A 20,112-nucleotide genomic window follows, 5' to 3' on the forward strand; every position below is an offset into this window, starting at 1 on the left:
CAAGATTGCGCAACCACTATCAAGGTTGTGTGACATCATCTGCTATTCATAATCAGCAATAGAAAAAAATTGTCTAATGTTGCCTTTTTGACAGGTCTGAGCATTGGGGAAATTCCAAATAATAATGGGACTGGTGTCGAAATATTGAATGTAATCAGAGTAGAGAGAGAGTAAAGTGGAAATCATCTGCCACACAGATAGGGGGAGGGGGGTAAGTGGGGTATACTGGGGGTTTTGGTGGTGGAAAATGTGCACTGGCGAAGGGATGGGTGTTTCATCATTGTATGAAGGAGACTTAAACCCGAAAACTTTGTAACTGTTCTTGTTGTGTGAATATTCTTTCCTCGGGGTGCAGAGATAGAACCACAAGAAGAATTTTAAAAATGGCAGGAGGGCTGCTAGCTTGCTCTGGCAGGGCAGTAACGAGGAACCATCCCATGGTCTCTTTTATTTACTATCCTAAGTACATGCATCTGATGCACTCAGTACAAAGGAAACATTAACGGGGAAAAGGAGTTATAGGAGGGACATCGAGACATCATGGCTACATTGTTCTGTCACATCTGCAAGCTTAACAGTCACAGTCTCCAGAAAGGAATCCGACCCAAGTAGCCTGGCACCGTTAGATGCAGCCTCTTGCACCTGGCATGATAAGATGTGAGAGAATGTTTTCATTCCAAAGCTGAGCTGGGTTAGGGATCTGTGAGAAAGGGGAGATTGCTTCTATGTAATACTAAGAGCTAAAAGGCAGCCAAAGGAAGAGATGTTAACCCTTTCCAAACCAGTCCGGACACATGAGTCATGACTCACCCATTTCCATGGGTCCTGCCCGCTTGCAGGTCAGTCTCCACGGTCTCATCCTAATAGTTCTGGTTGGGCATCAATATGTTCTCACGGTGATTCAATAAATAAACTTATAAAAAAAATAAAAGAAAACCCCAAAGAGATTCCTCATCATTTGCCCTGGCCAAGGTGAGAATGAGAAGAAAGGGTTCTGAAGTTGACCCTGACCAGACATGACCTCTATAGGTACCTTGATTTTAGGCTTCCCATGCTTAGAACTATGAGCAATAAACATTTGATATTTTATTTATTTTAGAAATAAAATACCACCCAGCTTATGGCATTTATATTCCGGAAGTCTGGATAAATCCATGAATAAATCTTGTAGATCTTAGCTTCAGGCCAGGGATGAAGGTCATGGCAGAGCACTCTTCTGTATCTGTAAATTCTGTCTTCAAATCTTGGCACCAAGAAACAAACAAAAACAAAAAGCACCTTGTCTCAGGTAACACCTCTTTGAGTCATTTTATCTAGAGTTTCCCTCCTCGCCTCGAGCAGAGCCCCAGCAGCCAAAGACCTCCAGAACCCAGCCACAGCCATGTTCAAGGCCACTCTCCACATGCTTGGATGAGCCTCACACATGAAGAAACCGGCAGAGGAACCCAGGTGTGCGGGACTCAGGACTAAGATCTCCAAGCCTGCTCGGATCAGAACCGGGCCTCCTCCACCCAGATCCCCCTTTTTTCAGTAGCTAGGCAGTCATACCCACAAACTGCCCCTGTCCCCGCCACCGTATAATCCCATCAACAACCAAGATCCAGAGACTATAAGACAAAATGCGGCTGCGCAACCTCTTATTGTCTAGTTCTCCCTCTCGGAGAACCCATCAAACTATCGAGAGTATCCTGCCCTCACAGCAGAGCCTGGAAAACTCCCCGTGGTGTATTCAATATGCCAAAAACAGTAACAATGATGGGTCTCATTCTCCTGACACTGAAAGAGCCTCCAATGCAGCACTGTTGGGAAAGACAGTAAAGAGAGGCTGCTAAACTCTCAGGGCTGGGACAAATGGAGATGTTACTGGCCCCCGCCCGAACAAATCAATGAACAATGGGATGACAGTGATATAGTGACAGTGATCTAAAGTAGCTTACACCAGCTCTGAGTTTTTCACTGTTTCTGTTATTTCCTTCATAGCATTCACCACACCCATCATTATTTGTTGAATTCTTTACTGGAATATTTTTTCTATTAAACACAATATTGGTTTTGGGGCTGGAGTGATAGCACAGCGGGTAGGGCATTTGCCTTGCACGCGGCCGACCCGGGTTCGAATCCCAGCATCCCATATGGTCCCCCGAGCACCGCCAGGAGTAATTCCTGAGTGCATGAGCTAGGAGTGACCCCTGTGCATCGCCGGGTGTGACCCAAAAAGCAAAATAAATAAATAAATAAATAAATAAATAAATAAATAAATAAATTCTAACTTCTCACTTGTCTACTATTCCACAAGTGGTTAAGGTATAACGATACGTAATTTAAAAAAAACAATATTGGTTTAAAACTAATAAACCAGTACTGGTTTATTACATACTTCAGAAGCTATAATTTGACATATGTGTATGCTACAATACAATCATGACCTGAAGTCTGTTCCACTACCATGTAACTGACTCTTCACTCTTTTGAATTGTCCCCAATCCCTTTTCCCTCTGATAACCCTCAGTCTGTTCTCTGTATCTGTTTGTTTTTGTTTTGTTTGGTATTTTTTTTATATGCCATGTGTGCTGGAGAGATAGCCCAGCAGGTAGGGCATTTGCCTTGCATTCGGACGACCCAAGTTTGATTCCTCTGCCCCTCTCGGAGAACCCGACAAGCTACCAAGAGTATTCCATCTGCACGGCAGAGCCTGGCAAGCTACCCATGGTGTATTAGATATGCCAAAAACAATAACAACAAGTCTCATAATGGAGATGTTACTGATGCCCGCTCAAGCAAATCAATGAACAAGGGGACAACAGTACTACGACAGTACTACAGTACATATTCCATATGTGGTATGATTGTTGTCAAAAGTACCACACGTGATTCATATGACTGTGGAATCATATTTGTTTTTGTCTGACTTATATCACTTTGCTCACCTTTATTGTTGGAAATATCTAAACTGTGTTCCTCTAAATAGTTAAATATTATTCCATGGTCCACATCTTTATTCACTTAACATGAATGGCCACTTAGGTTGTTCTCTTGTCTTGGCTACTACAAATAGTTCTACAATGAACATAGGAATGATTTTATCTTTCAAATACTCTGTCTTCAAGCTGCAACATCCTGGGCACCCTCTGCTCATCCCATTCAGGTATCCGGCCCGTGTCAGGGCTCCTTCCTGGAGCCGCGATTCTAACCAGACCCCAGGGCGGCCGGTTTTCATCCTTGATCTGCGGGGGATGGGAATTGAAACTCACCGTGCACATACCCTAGGCTGCAACTTTCTGGGCATACTCTGCTCATCCTATTCAAGTATCCGGCCCGTATCAGGGCTCCTTCCCGGAGCCGCGGCTGCTAACGTGGCTGTGAGTTATTCTCCCCGCTCCATATCCATAAGAACCATAAAGTTACCCTCTTAGTTGGAACTTTGACTAGGTTAGCTTAACCACCAGAAACACATTAGCCAATAACTCATAAAGCCCACCTTAATTAATACTGCATCATAAGCAGAATAGTAACAGTGAGCATGAAGGGGTAAACCACATAGGTCACAATAGTAAAGCAACGCAGAACCCCACCAAGCTTACTTATTGAAGAGGCTAGCCCAGAAGACCCCAACAGCAATGAAGTGCTAGATAACCTCTCTGACAACGAATTTAGAAGGGAGCTACTGAGGATGCTTAGGGAGCTAAAAGAAACAATGGAAAGCAATGCCAATAAAATACAAGAGGATTTGAAGGTAGAAATGCGGAAAATGCAAACAAAATTACAAACGGAAGTGTCTGACCTGAAAAACCTGGTTCACGAATTATAAAACTCAGTGGAAGTCCCTCAGCAGCAGAGTAACAGCTGCTGAGGACAGAATAAGTGAGCTCGAAGATCAAGTCCAGAGACTCTAGAAAAGAACAGAAAATGGAAAAGAGACTGACAGTCCAGGAACAGATGGCAAGAGAAGATCGTGATGAAGCCAAAAGGAGTAATATAAGAATTACTGGAGTCCCAGAAGGACAGGAAGAAAACCCTGATGAAAAAGAAACTATCAAAGACATCATTGCTACGATGTTCCCAGAGTTGAAGAAAACATGTGACCACATTCAGGAGGCCCAAAGGGTACCAGCTAAAGAAATCCAAATAAAAATACCCCAAGACACATCCTGATCAAAATGACTAAAACCGGGCTGGAGAGATAGCAGAGCGGGTAGGGCGTTTGCCTTGCACGCGGCCAATCCAGGTTCAATTTCCAGCATCCCATATGGTCCCCTGAGCACTGCCAGGAGTAATTCCTGAGTGCAAAGCCAGGAGTAACCCCTGTGCATCGCCAGGTGTGACCCAAAAAGAAAACAAACAAACAAACAAAACAAAACAAAATGACTAAAATCTTAGATAGAGACAAAATCCTGAAGGCAGCAAGATTCAAGAAATTGCCTATAAAGGAGCATCCTTAAGATTTACAGCCAATTTGTCTGATGGAACCCTCATGGCCTGAAAACAGTGGTGGGATATAGTGAAAAAACTCAATGAAATAAATGCCTTACCAAAAATACTTTACCCGGCTAGACTCTCATTCATAACAGAAGGAACAATGCACAGTTTCACAGATAAACAACAGCTCAGAAACTTCATAGACTCAAAACCATGGTTACAAGAACAACTGAATGGGCTACTTTAAGACAAGACAGGATCCTCAAATACACCAAATTTTAGCAGAAAAATGAGACAAAATCCCATAACAATAATCTCTCTCAATGTCAATGGGCTAAACGCACCAACAAAAGACACAGAGTGGCAAGATGGATTAGAAAATTGAACCCAATATTATATTGTCTGCCTCCATAAAACACATCTCAACAGTCAGAGCAAACACAGGCTCAAAGTCAAAGGCTGGAAAACAATCCTATAGGCAAACAACTCCCATAAAAAAGCTGGAGTAGCCATCCTAGTATCAGACAACATTGATTTCAGACTGAAGAAGATCACAAGAGATAGTGAAGGTGATTTCTTATTGATAAAGGGATCTGTACAACAGAAAGAACTTACAATACTAAATATATATGTACTTAATGAGGGACCAGCAAAGTACTTAAAACAACTACTCATAGACTGAAAGAAAGACATCAATAGAAACACAATACTAGTGGGAGACTTCAACATCACTTTATCACTTCTTGATAGATCAACCAGACTAACGCTCAACAAAGACATACTTCATCTGAGGGAAGAAAGGGAAGAAAGGGACTTAGTAGATATATACAGGACACTTCATCCTCAAAAAGCTGAATACACATTTTTCTCAAGTGTGCACAGAACATTCTCCAAGATAGACCACATGCTGAGCCACAAAACATACCTCCATAAAATTAAGAAGATAGAGATTGTATCAACGATGCGCTGACATTAGAAATAAATCACACACACGAACAGAAAACAAAATCAAACACCAGGAAATTAAACACCTCACTATTGGACAATGAGTGGCTTAGAAAGGAAATCAAAGAGGAAATAAAAAGATTCCTGGAGTTATAAAGGAAAGTTTATAGCTCTACAAGCATTCCTCAGGAAGGAGGAGCGAGCCCACATAAGTAACCTAGCCTCACAGCTTAAGAGCTTGGAGAATGACCAACAAAAGGAGACCAATCTGAACAGTAAGGAAGGAGATAATAAAACTCAGAACAGAAATCAACGAGATGGAAACCAAAAAAACAATCTGAAAGATCAATGAAACGAAGAGCTGGTTCTTTAAGAAAAGAAACAAGATCGATAAGCCTCTAGCAAGACTCACAAAAAGAGAGAGAGAGAGAGAACCCTAATAAACTCAATCAGAAATGAAAAGGGGGACATTACAGCAGAAACTACAGAAATTCAAAGGATCCTCAGAGATTACTTTGAGAATCTTTATGCCACAAAACATGAAAACCTCAAGAAAATGGATGAATTCCTATATTCCTATAGCCTCCCAAGGCTGAACCAAGAAGATCTGGAATACCTGAATAGACCTATCACCATCAAAGAGATTGAAATGGTGATAAAAAAAAAATCTCCCCAAGCACAAAAGTCTTTTTTTTTTTAATTTTATTTATTTTTAATTAGAGAATCACTGTGAGGGTACAGTTACAGATTTATACACTTTTGTGCTTATACTTCCCTCATACAAAGTTCGGGAACCCATCCCTTCACCAGTGCCCATTCTCCACCACCAGTAAACCCAGCGTCCCTCCCACCCTCCCCAATCCCATCTCCCCCCCACCCCACCCTGCCACTGTGGCAAGGCATTCCCTTCTGTTCTCTCTCTCTAATTAGCTGTTGTGGTTTGCAATAAAGGTGTTCAGTGGCCGCTGTGCTCAGTCTCTAGCCCTCATTCAGCCCGCAACTCCCTTCCCCCACATGGCCTTCGACTACAATGTAGTTGGTGATCGCTTCTCTGAGTTGACCTTTCCCCGGAACGTGAGGCCAGCCTCGAAGCCATGGAGTCAACCTCCTGGTACTTATTTCTACAGTTCTTGGGTGATAGTCTCCCACTCTGTTATTCTATATACCATAGATGAGTGCAATCTTTCTATGTCTGTCTCTCTCTTCCTGACTCATTTCACTCAGCATGAAACTTTTCATGCCCATCCACTTAACTACAAAATTCTTGACCTCCTTTTTTCTAACAGCTGCATAGTATTCCATTGTATAGATGTACCAAAGTTTCCTCAACCAGTCATCCGTTCTGGGGCATTCGGGTTTTTTCCAGATTCTGGCTATTGTAAACAGTGCTGCGATAAACATACATGTGCAGATGTTGTTTCGATTGTACTTTTTTGCCTCTCTGGGATATATTCCCAGCAGTGGTATTGCTGGGTCAAATGGGAATTCAATATCTAATTTTTTGAGAATCGTCCAAATTGTTTTCCAGAAGGGCTGAACCAGTCGGCATTCCCACCAGCAGTGAAGAAGGGTCCCTTTCTCCCCACATCCTCTCCAACAGCGGTTGCTTTTGTTCTTTTGGATGTGTGCTAGTCTCTGTGGTGTGAGGTGGTATCTCAAAGTTGTTTTGATCTGCATCTCTCTGATGATTAGTGATGCAGAGCACTTTTTCATGTGCCTTTTGGCCATTCGTATTTCTTCCTTGGTAAAGTTTCTGTTCATTTCTTCGCCCCATTTTTTGATGGGGTTGGATGTTTTCTTCTTGTAGAGTTCAACCAGTGCTTTATATACCATTGATATCAACCCCTTATCTGATGGGTATTGTGTAAATATCCTTTCCCATTCTGTGGATAGTCTTTGGATTCTGGTCAATGTATCTCTTGCGGTGCAGAAGCTTTTTAGTTTAATGTAGTCCCATTTGTTGATCTCTGTTTTTACTAGATTGCTTAGTTCCGTACCACCTTTGAAGATACCTTTATCTTCAATATCGTGGAGGGTTTCGCCGACCTTGTCTTCAATGTACCTTATGGTTTGTGGTCTAATGTTGAGGTCTTTAATCCATTTTGATCTGACTTTTGTGCATGGTGTCAGGTCAAGGTCTAAACCCATTTTTTTGCATGTGGTTGTCCAGTTGACCAAGCACAAAAGTCTTGGCCCAGATGGACTGCCTAGTGAGAATTCGTCTAAACCTTTTTAAAAAAATTTTTTTATTGAGTTACTGTAATTTACAAATTCATTCATAGCTCCCAACTTTACAATCAGCCAATATAAAATTCCATGTGTATGGTTTACCTGACCTCAGATCTTAACCTCATCACACCAGTATCAGACATTACTCACGCCTGGGCTCTGGGGCCATATGGGGTTCCAGGGACCGAACCCAGACATAACTCTATCACAAGATTTCCAGAGAGTTACCTTAAAAGAATTCACTAAAATAGAGGAGAGAGAAGATTAGTTAGGCCATGGTATGCAGATTCAAGCCATGCATGATTTAAATGCTTCCCTACACTATAATTCTTGGTTTCTATTTAAAAAATTCTCTATAGTTTAATAATTTTATATATTTATTGCCAACATTTCAATATCCAGGTAGGAAGCTGGAGGAAAATGAAAAAGTGCTTAGTAGGCATTAGCTAGCTGATTTTTAAAATAGATATTTTTATGTATCTCACCCATATATTTGTGTATATCTCACCCTACACCCACACATGCCCCCTTGGCAAATTCTAGCAATGGATCTAAGAAATGTATTGTGTCTGGTTTGTTTTCATAGTAAAATTGTTTTATTGAGGGAGGATACTAATTTCAAGGCAAAGGTGGTATTCTGAGAGAGAGAGAGAGAAAGAGAGAGAGAAACCAATAAAGAAGAAAGTAAGAGAGAAAGGAGAAAGAGAGATGACACTCTGAAATATGAAAGAGAACACCATTCATCCTCGACCGAGATGCAGGCAACTCCAGGGTGGAGACCACCTTAAAGCTAGAGAGTAGAGGGAGAGCCTAGGTGTGCTTAGGTTCTTGATATTTTGGGGCCACAGCCTGCACTGCTCAGGGCTTAGTCTATTTTTATTCAGTAAATCTAGAGTTCTTGTACCAAGGAAGGAGACTAGATAATGGAAGGACTTAAGCAGTCTGCCTTATCAACCAGATTCCTATCCCCAATGTAAATTTAATCATTTGTTGAGTGGAAAACCATTACTATTTGCCTTGTAGAATTCTTTGGTGGTGGTTGAGTAGTGTACAAATGCTATAGGAGAGTGGTATTTGTAAGACACACTCTTTTTTTTTTTAATTTAGTTTAATTTTTTTCCAAGTCTCAGTCATACAATGATCAAACACCCATCCTTTACCAGTGCACATGATCCACCACCAAGAACCGCAGAGAGACCCTCCCTCCCTCTCCCCCTCTGCCTGTGTGGCAGATGATTTTCAATTAACTCTCTCATTGCTATAACATTCAATTTTTGACTGAAAACTCACTATCGTTATTTAGAGTTTCCCCCCAACAGTCAGACCTGTCAAAATGGCATCATTAGATCGTATGTTTTCTATTGCTGATAACAATGAGCATATAATGTTGCATGGTCGTAAAATTGGCCGCCTAGTTTTGAAATTCTGGTATTAAGTCCAGAGGTATTTCTGCCAGCAGCCGCTGCATTCTGAGATTGGTTTGTGTGCCTCTGGGATCATGGCTGTTCAGGATTGGGGGAGCTGCTTGTGGGAGGCCGCTGGGGTCTCATTAGGGCAGGAAGCAGGGCCGGTTCTGCGCCCGACCCCCCCAGCCCCTGATTGCGAGATTCCCCATGCATCCCATCATTGCAAGCTCCTACCTCTCTGTCCAATTGGCACTAAACGGTGGTGGTCGCTATGCTGCCGAGAGGGAAAAGGATGAGGACCAAAACCCTTTCCCTCCCGGGGCTGCACGGGACCGTAGTTAAGTTCAAAGTCCATGAGTGTAGTTGCCAGCAGCCTCTGTGTTTCTGTTCCTCTGGTATAATGGCTGCTTATGGGTGGTGGAGCTGTTCCTGAGTGTTTTCTTTGGATATCAGGAAAGGTCGTGCGGCCATAAGCGGCTGTAAGGTTTGGAGAGATACCCCAGTCCCACAAACTGGAGCCGTATTAGTAAATGCTCAGTGTTGCTGGGACTCCATCTGGAGAAGGCGGGGGCTCTGCACCTTCTCCATCTGGCGCCCCGGTGTTGTTGGCCCGGTCTGAGGTCCGGAGCATTTTCGGGCGTGCGGTGCCGCTGGCCCAGCTTCTTACTGCTGGCTGTTGCGGCAAAATGGTGCTGAGGGTGGGTTGAGGGCATGATTTCCGGCAGCAGGGGCGGGCTAGAGACTGGGCTGGCGCTGTCCCATTCTAGTGTTCCCATGCATTTTGGAGAGATGTCCCACTCCCACATACTGGAGCTGTATTAATAGAAGCTCAGTGTCGCCGGGGTTCCATATGCAGAAGGCGTGCTGGCTGTACCTTCTCTGTCTGGCACCCCGGTGTTGTTGGCCCATTCTGGGGTCTGAAGCATTCTCCAGTTTGTGGTGCTGCTGGCCCGGCTTCTTACTGCTGGCTGTTGCCTCTTCTAAACCTTTAAAGAGGACTTACTCCCAATCCTCTTTAAGCTTTTCCAGGAAATTGAAGTATCAAAAACACTTCCAAACAGTTTCTATGAAGCAAATATCACCCTGATACCCAAAGCAGACAGAGATACCACAAAGAAAGAGAATTACAGGCCAATATCCCTGATGAACACAGACGCAAAGATCCTCAACAAAATATTAGCAAATAGAATTCAATGACTCATCAAAAAGATCATACACCGTGACCAAGTAGGATTCATCCGAGGGATGCAAACATGGTTTAACATTCACAGGTCAATCAACATAATTCATCATATCAATAAAAGAAATAATAAAAACCATATGATCATATCAATAGATGCAGAGAAAGCATTTGACAAGATCCAGCACCCGTTTATAATGAAAACTCTCAGCAAAAATGGGCATCGAAGGAACTTTCCTCCATATAGTCAAAGCCATCTACCACAAGCCCATGGCAAGTATCATTCTCAGTGGGGAAAAACTAAAAGCCTTCCCTCTAAGATTGGGCACAAGACAAGATTGCCTGCTTTCACCACTCCTATTCAATATAGTACTGGAAGTCCTGGCCATAGCAGTTAGACAAGAAAAAGATATCAAGGGCACACAGATAGGAAAGGAAGAGGTCAAGCTATCACTATTTGCAGACATATGATACTATACTTATAAAACCCTCAAGACTCTACAGAAGAGCTCCTAGAAACAATAGGTCTGTATAGTAAAGTATACAACATCAATACCCAAATGTCCACGGCTTTCTTATATACAAATAATGAAAGAGAAGAAAGATATTAAAAAATAATCCCCTTCACAACAGTACCTCAGAAAATCAGTACCTTGGAATCAGCTTAACCAAAGAGTGAAGGACCTATACAAGGAAAATTACAAAACACTACTTGAAGAAATAAAATAGGATTCTAGGAAATGGAGACACATCCCCTGCTCATGGGTAGGGAGAATTAGCATTATCAAAATGGCAATACTGCCCAAAGCCCTATACAAATTTAAAGCGGTCCCTATCAGGATACCCATAACATTTTTCAAAGAAATAGACAAAACACTCCTGAAATTCATATGGAACAATAAAGCAATCCTTGGGAAAAAGAAGATGGGTGGCATCACCTTCCCCAACTTCAAATTCTACTACAAAGCAGTAGTAATTAAAACAGCATGGTATTGGGCTAGAAACAGACCTACAGACCAATGGAACAGAGTTGAATATTCTGTCATGGACTCCCAAATATATGGCCACTTAATCTTTGACAAAGGAGCAATAAATGTGAAGTGGAACAAAGAAAGTCTCTTCAAGTGGTGCTGGGAAACTGGACAGCTACCTGCAAAAAAATGAACTCTGACCTCTGTCTAATGCCAGGCACAAAAGTCAGATCAAAGTGGATTAAAGACCTCAGTATCAGACACGAATCTATAAGGTACATAGAGGAAAATATAGGCAGAACCCTCCATGGCATTGAAGCTAAAAGCATCTTTAAGGATGAAACAACACTGACTATGCAAGTGGAAAGCAAACATAAACAAGTGGGACTACATCAAACTAAGAAGCTTCTACACTTCAAAAGAAACAATGACCAAAATACAGAAACAGCCCACAGAATGGGAAAGAATATTTACCCAATGCCCATCTGATAAGGGATTAATATCCAGGATATACAAGACACTAGTAGAATTGTAGAAGAAAAAAAACACTCCAACCCCATCAAAAAATGGGGAGAAGAAATTAACAGAAGTCTCCTCAAAAAAGAAATACAAGTGGCCAAAAGGCACATGAAAAAATGCTCCACCTCGCTAGTCATCAGGGAGATGCAAATCAAAACAACAATGAGATATCATCTCACACCACAGAGACTGGCACACATTCAAAAGAACAAAAGCAATCAGTGCTGGCATGGATGTGGGGAAAAGGGGACGCTATTTCACTGCTGGTGGAAATACCCACTCGTTCAGCCTCTCTGGAAAACAATATGGACAGTCCTTCAAAAAGTAGAAATTGAGCTTCCATATGACCCTGCAATACCACTTCTGGGAATATATCCTGAGGATGCAAAAAAGCACAGTAGAAATGACATCTGTACCTACATATTCATTGCAGCACTGTTCACAATACCCCAAATCTGGAAACAACCCGAGTGTCCTAGAACAGATGACTGGTTAAAGAAACTTTGGTACATCTACACAACGGAATAATAGGCAGCTGTTAGAAGAGATGAAGTCACGAAATTTGCTTATAAATGGATAGACCTGGATAGTATCATGCTAAGCAAAATGAGTCAGAAAGAGAGGGACAGACATAGAAGGACTGCACTCATTTGTGGAGTATAAAATAACATCACATGAGGCTGACACCCAAGGACAGTAGATACAAGGGCCAGGGGGATTTCCCCATAGCTGGAAGCCTGCTTCATGAGCGGAGGGGAGAAGGCAGATGGAATAGAGAAGGGATCACTAAGAAAATGATGGCTAGAGGAACCAGTGGGATGGGAGATGCATGCCGAAAGTAGATAATGGAACAAACATGATGACCTCTCAGTGTCTGTGTTGCAAGCCATAATGCTCAAAAGTAGAGAGAGAGTATGAGGAATATTGTCTGCCATGGAGGCAGGGGGAGGGTGGAAAAGGGGGGGTATACCCAGGATATTAGTGGTGGGGAATGTGCACTGGTGGAGGGATGGATGTTTGATCATTATGTGATTGTAACCCAGACATGAAAGCTTGTAACTATCTCACAGTGATTCAATAAAATTTTTTAAAAAAGAAAAATTAAAAAAATAAAACAAATACTCTGTCTTTTAAATTTTTTAAGTTAGTGTTTTCATTGGCAGAGTCTCTTGCCCCCATGTCTGACTGTCTTCACTGGGGCCCCTCGGAGGGGACGGTTTTGGTTTCCCTCCCCACCTCGAGCAAAGCCTCAACAGTTGAAGACCTCTGGAACCCAGCCACAGCCATGCTCAAGGCCCCTCTCCACATGTTTGGATGAGCCTCACACATGAAGGAACCGACAGAGGAATCCAGGTGTGTGGGACCTGTGGTCGAGATCTCCAAGGCTGCTCGGATTGGGACTGGGCCTCTTCCACCCAGATCCCCTATTTCCAGTAGCTAGGCAGTCACTTCCAGAAACTGCCACCCCCCACCGTGTAATCCTATCAACGGCCAACATCCAGGGACTAAAACACCAAGCTCCCAGACATCTAATAGCCTAGTTCTCCCTCTTGGAGAACCTGACAAGCTACCGATAGTCTATTGCCCACACAGGAGAGCCTAGCAAGCTCCCCGTGGCGAATTCATATCCCACATACAATAAAAGATATGTACATACCTCTCGGAGAGCCTGGCAAGCTACTGAGAGTATCCTGCCGCACAACAGAGCCTGGCAAGCTACCCATGGCGTATTTGATATGCCAAACAGTAATGATAGGTCTCATTCCCCTGACCCTGAAAGAGCCTCTAATTGTTGGGAAAGACGAGTAAGGGAGGCTGCTAAAATATCAGAGCTATCAGAGCTAAGTGTATTAGAGACATTACTGGTGCTCATTCGAGTAAGTCGACAGACAACGGGATGACAGTGATACAGTGTTTTCATTGTCTTTTGATAGATACCTAAAGTGGAACTTCTGAATCATATGGTAGTTATATTTGTAATTGTTTGTGGAACCAATTAACTGTATTCTGTTGTGTCTTCACTGATATTTATGCTTATTAATAAATGTACAAAGTTTCCTCTTTTTCTGCAATCTCCCCAACACTATTTTCTTTTCTTTCTGATAATAGTTGTCCTCACAAATGTGAAGTGATCACCTGTTTTGATTTGGATTCCCCTAGTAAGTTGTGATAAACTTGCCCTGTGCCTATTAACCATCAGTATGTCCATATTAGAGATGTATCTATTCAGAATCCCTGACCATTATTCAATTTGCATTTTGTTTAATTTTCTATATATCTCAAGTATTAATTTCTTGTCACATGTGTGTATTGTGCTTCTCTTCTCCCACTCAGGGTCCTGAGAGACCCCAAGGACTGGTGCCTCATGCTTTGCATGTCTGACCCCGGCGCTCTGAGCACTGCTAGGAGTGACCACTGAGCACTAAGCCAGGAGCATAGCCCCTAAAATTCCTGGGTGTGGCACCCAAATCAAAATAAAAAATTAATAAAACTATTACATATACTTCATATCCAGTCAGTAGGTTGCCCTTTATTTTGGGGTAGTTAATTTTCTGTTGGTTTGGGGGCCACACCTAGCAGTGCTCCAGGGCTACTACTGGCTCTGTACTCAGGGTCGCTCCTGATGGTTCCAGGGATAGGACCTGGATCAGCCACATGTAAGGTAAGTAGCTTAACTCTGTGCCATCTCTCAGACCTTGGGTTTTTCTGTTTTCCAAACCCTCCGTGATTGCATAAAGTGTATATTTGATGAATTATGCCTATTGCCTTTGTGAAACATTTCGTTGTGTTGGTGTTGGGGATTGTATCATCCCAGTGGTGGCAGGGATCAAACCCCAAGTCTCACACAAGCAAGGCATTTGCTGTTACTAAGCCACACCCCAGTCCCCTGGGAAAAACTGTTCCAACCATTCAAGGTTTCTATTTATTTGGTTTTTTTTGTTTGTTTGTTTTTGGGTCACACCCAGTGATGCACAGGGGTTACTCCTGGCTCTTCAGTCAGGAATTACTCCTGGCGGTGCTCAGGGGACCATATGAGATGCTGGGATTAGAACCCGGGTCGGCCGGCCGCGTGCAAGGCAAACGCCCTACCCGCTGTGCTATCGCTCCAGCCCCGGTTTCTATTTATTTGGGTGGCAGTGCTGGCACCATTCTAGTAATTTGCCCATTTTATTCATTTTCAACTTTGTTGGCATGATGTTATCACATTTTATCTATTTCACTCTTATTTCTCTAAACTTGCTCCTTTTCTCTCTTTATCAATATTCCCAGAAAACTTTAAATTTTATACTCTCTCCTTGCCAAGAGCTAACTGGCTTCGTAGAAATCTGTTTTATCTTTGTTTTGTATTTTAAAATTTCTTTCATTGTTATTTCTTCAGTTTATTTTGTTTGCTTTTTGGGAACCACAACTTGGTGGTTCTTAGGTGCTACTCCCGGCTTGGTGCTTGGGGGGAGTGGAGGTCACTGTCCTTGGTTGCTTGCCTGAGGCACCAAATGGTGGGTGCCAGCAGTTGGACCTGGGACTTTGAGCTGCCTCTTGGCCCAGTTATGTTGTAGTTTATAATTTTCTGTTGATTTCGAACAGTTAGTTCGAAAAATTTTATCAATATCATCTTTTTAAAGTTTTCTGTCCCAAGAGTTACCTAGAAATTACCTTGATTTTTTTGGTATGTTTTGGGGCCACATCAAATGGTGCTTTGTAGGATAACATTGGTTTGTCCTTTCTCCTTTGCCACAGGGAGCTTAGGTTGATTGGCTTACACCCATCACAGTGCTCTTGAGGCACTCCCATTTCTCTGTGTTTGTCCTTAACCTCTTCTCTGTGCTCTGCTTCTCCAGCTGGTTAGTCACTTTTATCCCCAAGGCAGCACCTATGACATGTAAAGTCAAATTCCTCAGAAATCTTTAGATTTGTATTTGTAAGTGAAATATTGCTTTACTCTTTCCCTTATATCCTTTGCATAGTTTACTTTAGAGCAATGTCCTTTTTGTATAGACACAGGAAGACAGTTAATGCTATGCTTTTGTAACTTGGGAGATAATTAACTCCGAATAATATTCACTCCTGGGCATATGTCATATTTACTCGACTTAGCCTCAGTCGCTCTTAGTTCCTAGCATCCCAAAAGCAGGGTCCAGATGAAGGGACTGGATAGACCCAGGGCAAGCGATAAACTACCCTGACATCAAAATGGGACAGGACAAATGCCATAAAACTTATAATTTAAAAGCACGGTTGTGGACAATTTTTTTCATGACCCAAAGAGAAGTGATTGGACAAGGACCCTGCCAGGGTTAGGAAGGACTAATCTGGCCTGAGACTTTAGTTTGAGTCTATAGTAAGATGTTCCCAGAAGGGCCACCTGTAAGACTGGCTTATGTAACTCTCACTGTGTCCATAAAAAATGACTGGAAAGATTATTAAGAAGTAAATCTATGATTGTTTATGGGCTAAGGAAAGGAGAAGTGTGTCCTTAGATGTAATTCTACCCTTGAGCAGATTTCCTAGTAGAGGAGATCTTTGTCCTAGAAGAGCTTCCCTGGAAAGAAGGGCTTTACATATGTGACTTAAGTGTAGATGCTACCTGCAATGCTTGGAGGTTGGGCGCTAGACTAGGCTTCAAGACTGAGTGTAGGGAGAGTAGCATGGGGGAAAGTAGGAGATAGGAATAAGGGGTGTGTGACACTGGAATAGGTGCTCAGTGAGATTGGAACAGGCATGCTGGGTTGCTGTATGAAGAGATATCAGTTGGTTGGAGGCTCAGAGACAAGATATGTGAGAGGAATGTAGAGAGCACAGAGAGTCATGGCATCACTGCAGCTCATGACAAAGAGTGGCTACCAGAGGCCTCCTTTTATTCTATTTTTTATCAGTTACATCCTAATGACTTCATCACAGAGAGACTCACTAACGAGAGTACAGTTATAGGATGAGCATTTGTTGAAAGAACATCAGACTATACATAGCCGTGTCAAAGCTATGCTGTCATGATTAAAACGTGAGGAAGATATGGACACATAGGCTCTACAAATTACTTCCCCCACATTCTTGTGGTCAGTTACACAGGGGGTAAAGAGAAGGCTCATACTGATACTTGACAGTCAAACCAGATTAAGGAAGTGTAAGAGAGAGGGAAACTGCTGCTTTGTACTGCCAAGATGATCAGATGGGCATTTGAGAAAATGCTGTACTTTTCCAGAACGACATCCGACTCACAAGCTTCTGCTTGCCCACTTAGTTAAACGTGGGGTCCCAGTTCTGCTTCTTGCTTACAGGGCAGAGTCCAGGGACTCATTCTTAATGATCTGGGCTTAGCACCAACACTGGGAGAATGGAATAAACAACAGGACAGAGATTGGAATAAATGGTGACTGATCACTGTGAGTTTCAAAGAAAGCATGGAGGTGCATGGGACTCGAGCATTTGGTGGCTGAGAATCATTTCCCTGGCTGGCCCACAGCGATGAAGAGATGAAAGACCGGAGGAATGGAGAAACAGGGGAATTGAGCATGTTGGCAGTCAGTTTATTTCTCTCTTCTCTGCAGCATAGTCTGATCTCTCCCTTACAGCACAATTGTAGTTGTAGTTTTGGTCATAGTCCCAGTCATCATAGTTCCATCAACCTAGTCTCCTTGTAGACCTCAAAGTGCTCTACTTCGTTGTCTTCTCCCTCGTCTCATTGTAGTCTCATAGTCCTTGTTTGGTCCTCATCTTCTAGTCTTTGTCTAGTCCCTTCATTGGGACCCTGCTTTTGGAGTGCTAGGAGTTAAAGGCAATTGAGACTTAAGTCAGGTTAATATGATGGATGCCCAGGAATAAATATTTGGAGTCAATTAACTCTCATGTTACAAAAGCATAGCATGAACTGTCTTCCTGTGTCTATAAAAAAGGACATTGCTAAATAAACCACGCAAATGACATAAGGGAAAGAGAAAAGCCATATAGGTTTATTAGTGCTTGATGGAATTGGGGCACTGTAGTAGGAGTAGCTCAATAAACCTAAGCTCCCTGCGGAAGGAGCAAGGATAACCCAATGTAATCCAACACCTCCCCATTTTCTGTTTGCAAAACACAAAAAAATTGAAATTTCAACCCACTCCTGAACCCAGAGCACTCTTTGTTATAAAATGTCCAATTAGCTTGGTGCCCTGTTCTATCATGCGTCTGTTGTAGGCAGTTGCAGGCTGGGGTGGGGAAGTGTCTCATGGCCACCGAATGCACATGGTGGGGGAGAGCCCATGCTTGCACATTTATTTTGTGAATACACAGTGCTTAAGATTTACTCTTGTTTCTGTGCTCAGGAATCACCTTACTGGAGCTTCGGGGACTACATGTGACAGGGATAGGACCCAGATCCGCTGCAGGCAAAGTAATCATCCTACCTGCTGTGCTACTTTGGCCTCTAGAAATGTTTTTAATTTTTTTGAGTGAATTTTGAAAACCTCCCATTTAGTGAAGTTTCACATGATTATATTGTGGTTTATTTATAATTTTAGTAGTACTCATTCATTGTAATTGACCGCATTTATGTCTGCTTTTTTTTTTTTTTTTTTTTTTTTTGCTTTTTGGGTCACACCCAGCGATGCTCAGGGGTTACTCCTGGCTTTGCACTCAGGAATTACTCCTGGCAGAGCTTGGGGGACCATATGGGATGCCGGGGATCGAACCTCGGTCGGGCGCGTGCAAGGCAAATGCCCTACCCGCTGTGCTATCGCTCCGGCCCCTATGTCTGCTTTTTGTAAAATTTCTGCATTTATTTGAGAAGAATGTATGTTTTTCAGCTCTTGGGTAACTAAGGTACCCGTTAAATTGCACTTGTGTAGGGCCATAGCAAAGAACTACCATGCTGCAGCACCCCATTCTGGCCTGATGGAAGAGAAGACTTTTTTTTTCTTTTTGGGTCACACCCAGCGATGCTCAGGGATTACTTCTGGCTCTGCACTCAGGAATTACTCCTGGTGGTGCTCTGGGGACCATATGGGATGCTGGGAATCAAACCCGGGTTCGGCCACGTGCAAGGCAAACGCCCTACCCGCTGTGCTATTGTTCCAGCCCCCACAAGAAGACATTTTCTACCCACGACACTGCCCCAGGAAGGACTCCACACCTCCCTAGAAGTACAGGATTCCATAACACGTGCTGCCCAAGGCCAAGGTGTCTAAAACCAGCAAGAGGCAGCTGAGCACTTCACCCTTGTCTCCTAGATAGTGTCTACCACATAGCATCTAGTATCAAAAGCATGTAGTGATTAGTCAATCACTGATGAGAAGATAGTCTCTAGTGAGCTTACTGAATTAGAGATTTTATTTTCTAAATATTACCTTTCTAAAAATTTTCAGTTAGCAATACCTTCTTGTGCATCTCTTAAAATTTTATGAAAATTAAGAGAAATTAATAAAGAATTGATAATTTTCCCACTCACCTATTTCTCCTTCCTGGTGATGACTTTAACAGCTTGTTTGTATTCTCAGTGGTATATTGTATACACACAAGAATATACATATATGGTATCTTTTTCAATTTTCACTCCATGATACCTAATTCACAATTTCATGTTGCTGTGGGGACACTAGGTGGCATACTCTACCAGAAAATGGAGGGTTGTTGTGTGTGTTGGAGAGATCTTCAAAAATAAAGCACCACTTCGCTTGGTTATGCACTAATCTATACACTATGCACTAATCCTATGCATAGTGACCTGTGGAGCACTCATCGCCCTGTGGCTGTTTGCTAAGTAAAATGCTTACCCAGTTTAACAAATCACTGAGCATTTGGCTAAGTTTAAAATCTATTAGATTAATGTAGCACTGTCACCTGTTGTTCATCCATTTGCTTGAGCGGGCACCAGAACGTCTCCATTGTGAGACTTGTTACTGTTTTTGGTAACTTGCCAGGCTCTGCCATGCGGACGGGATACTCTCGGTAGCTTGCCAGGCTCTCTGAGAGGGATGGAGGAATTGAACCGGGTCGTCCACGTGCAAGGCAAATGCCCTACCGGCTATGCTATCTATCGTTCCAGCCCCTATTAGGTAAATAGTTTAGATAAATCTAAACTCCTTTCCTAAAGTTTAAAATCTTTCCTAAAGCTTAAAATCTATTAGAAAATGGAACTGCTGGGACCTTTTTTGGTTTCGGATGGAAAAGAACCTCAAAATAAACCAACATATGTCAAGTGAACATTGGGATGAAGAGGAACAATGTAAGAATCATTGGGGGTCTTAAAGGGGCAGAAAGAAAACCCTGATGAAGAAGCAATGGTCAAAGTCATCTGTGCTAAGCTCCCAGAGCTAAAGAGTGCATGCATCCAGATACAGGAGTCCTGAAGGGTACCAGCTAAGGAAATCCAAATAAAAATACCCCTAATCAGATTGATGAAAACCATAGACAGAGCTAGAATGCTGAAAGCAGCAAGATCTGTGAAGTTTGCTTAAGATTCACAACAGAC

Source organism: Sorex araneus, chromosome 3, assembly GCF_027595985.1.
Source record: "Sorex araneus isolate mSorAra2 chromosome 3, mSorAra2.pri, whole genome shotgun sequence".
Taxonomy (NCBI): Eukaryota; Metazoa; Chordata; class Mammalia; order Eulipotyphla; family Soricidae; genus Sorex; species Sorex araneus.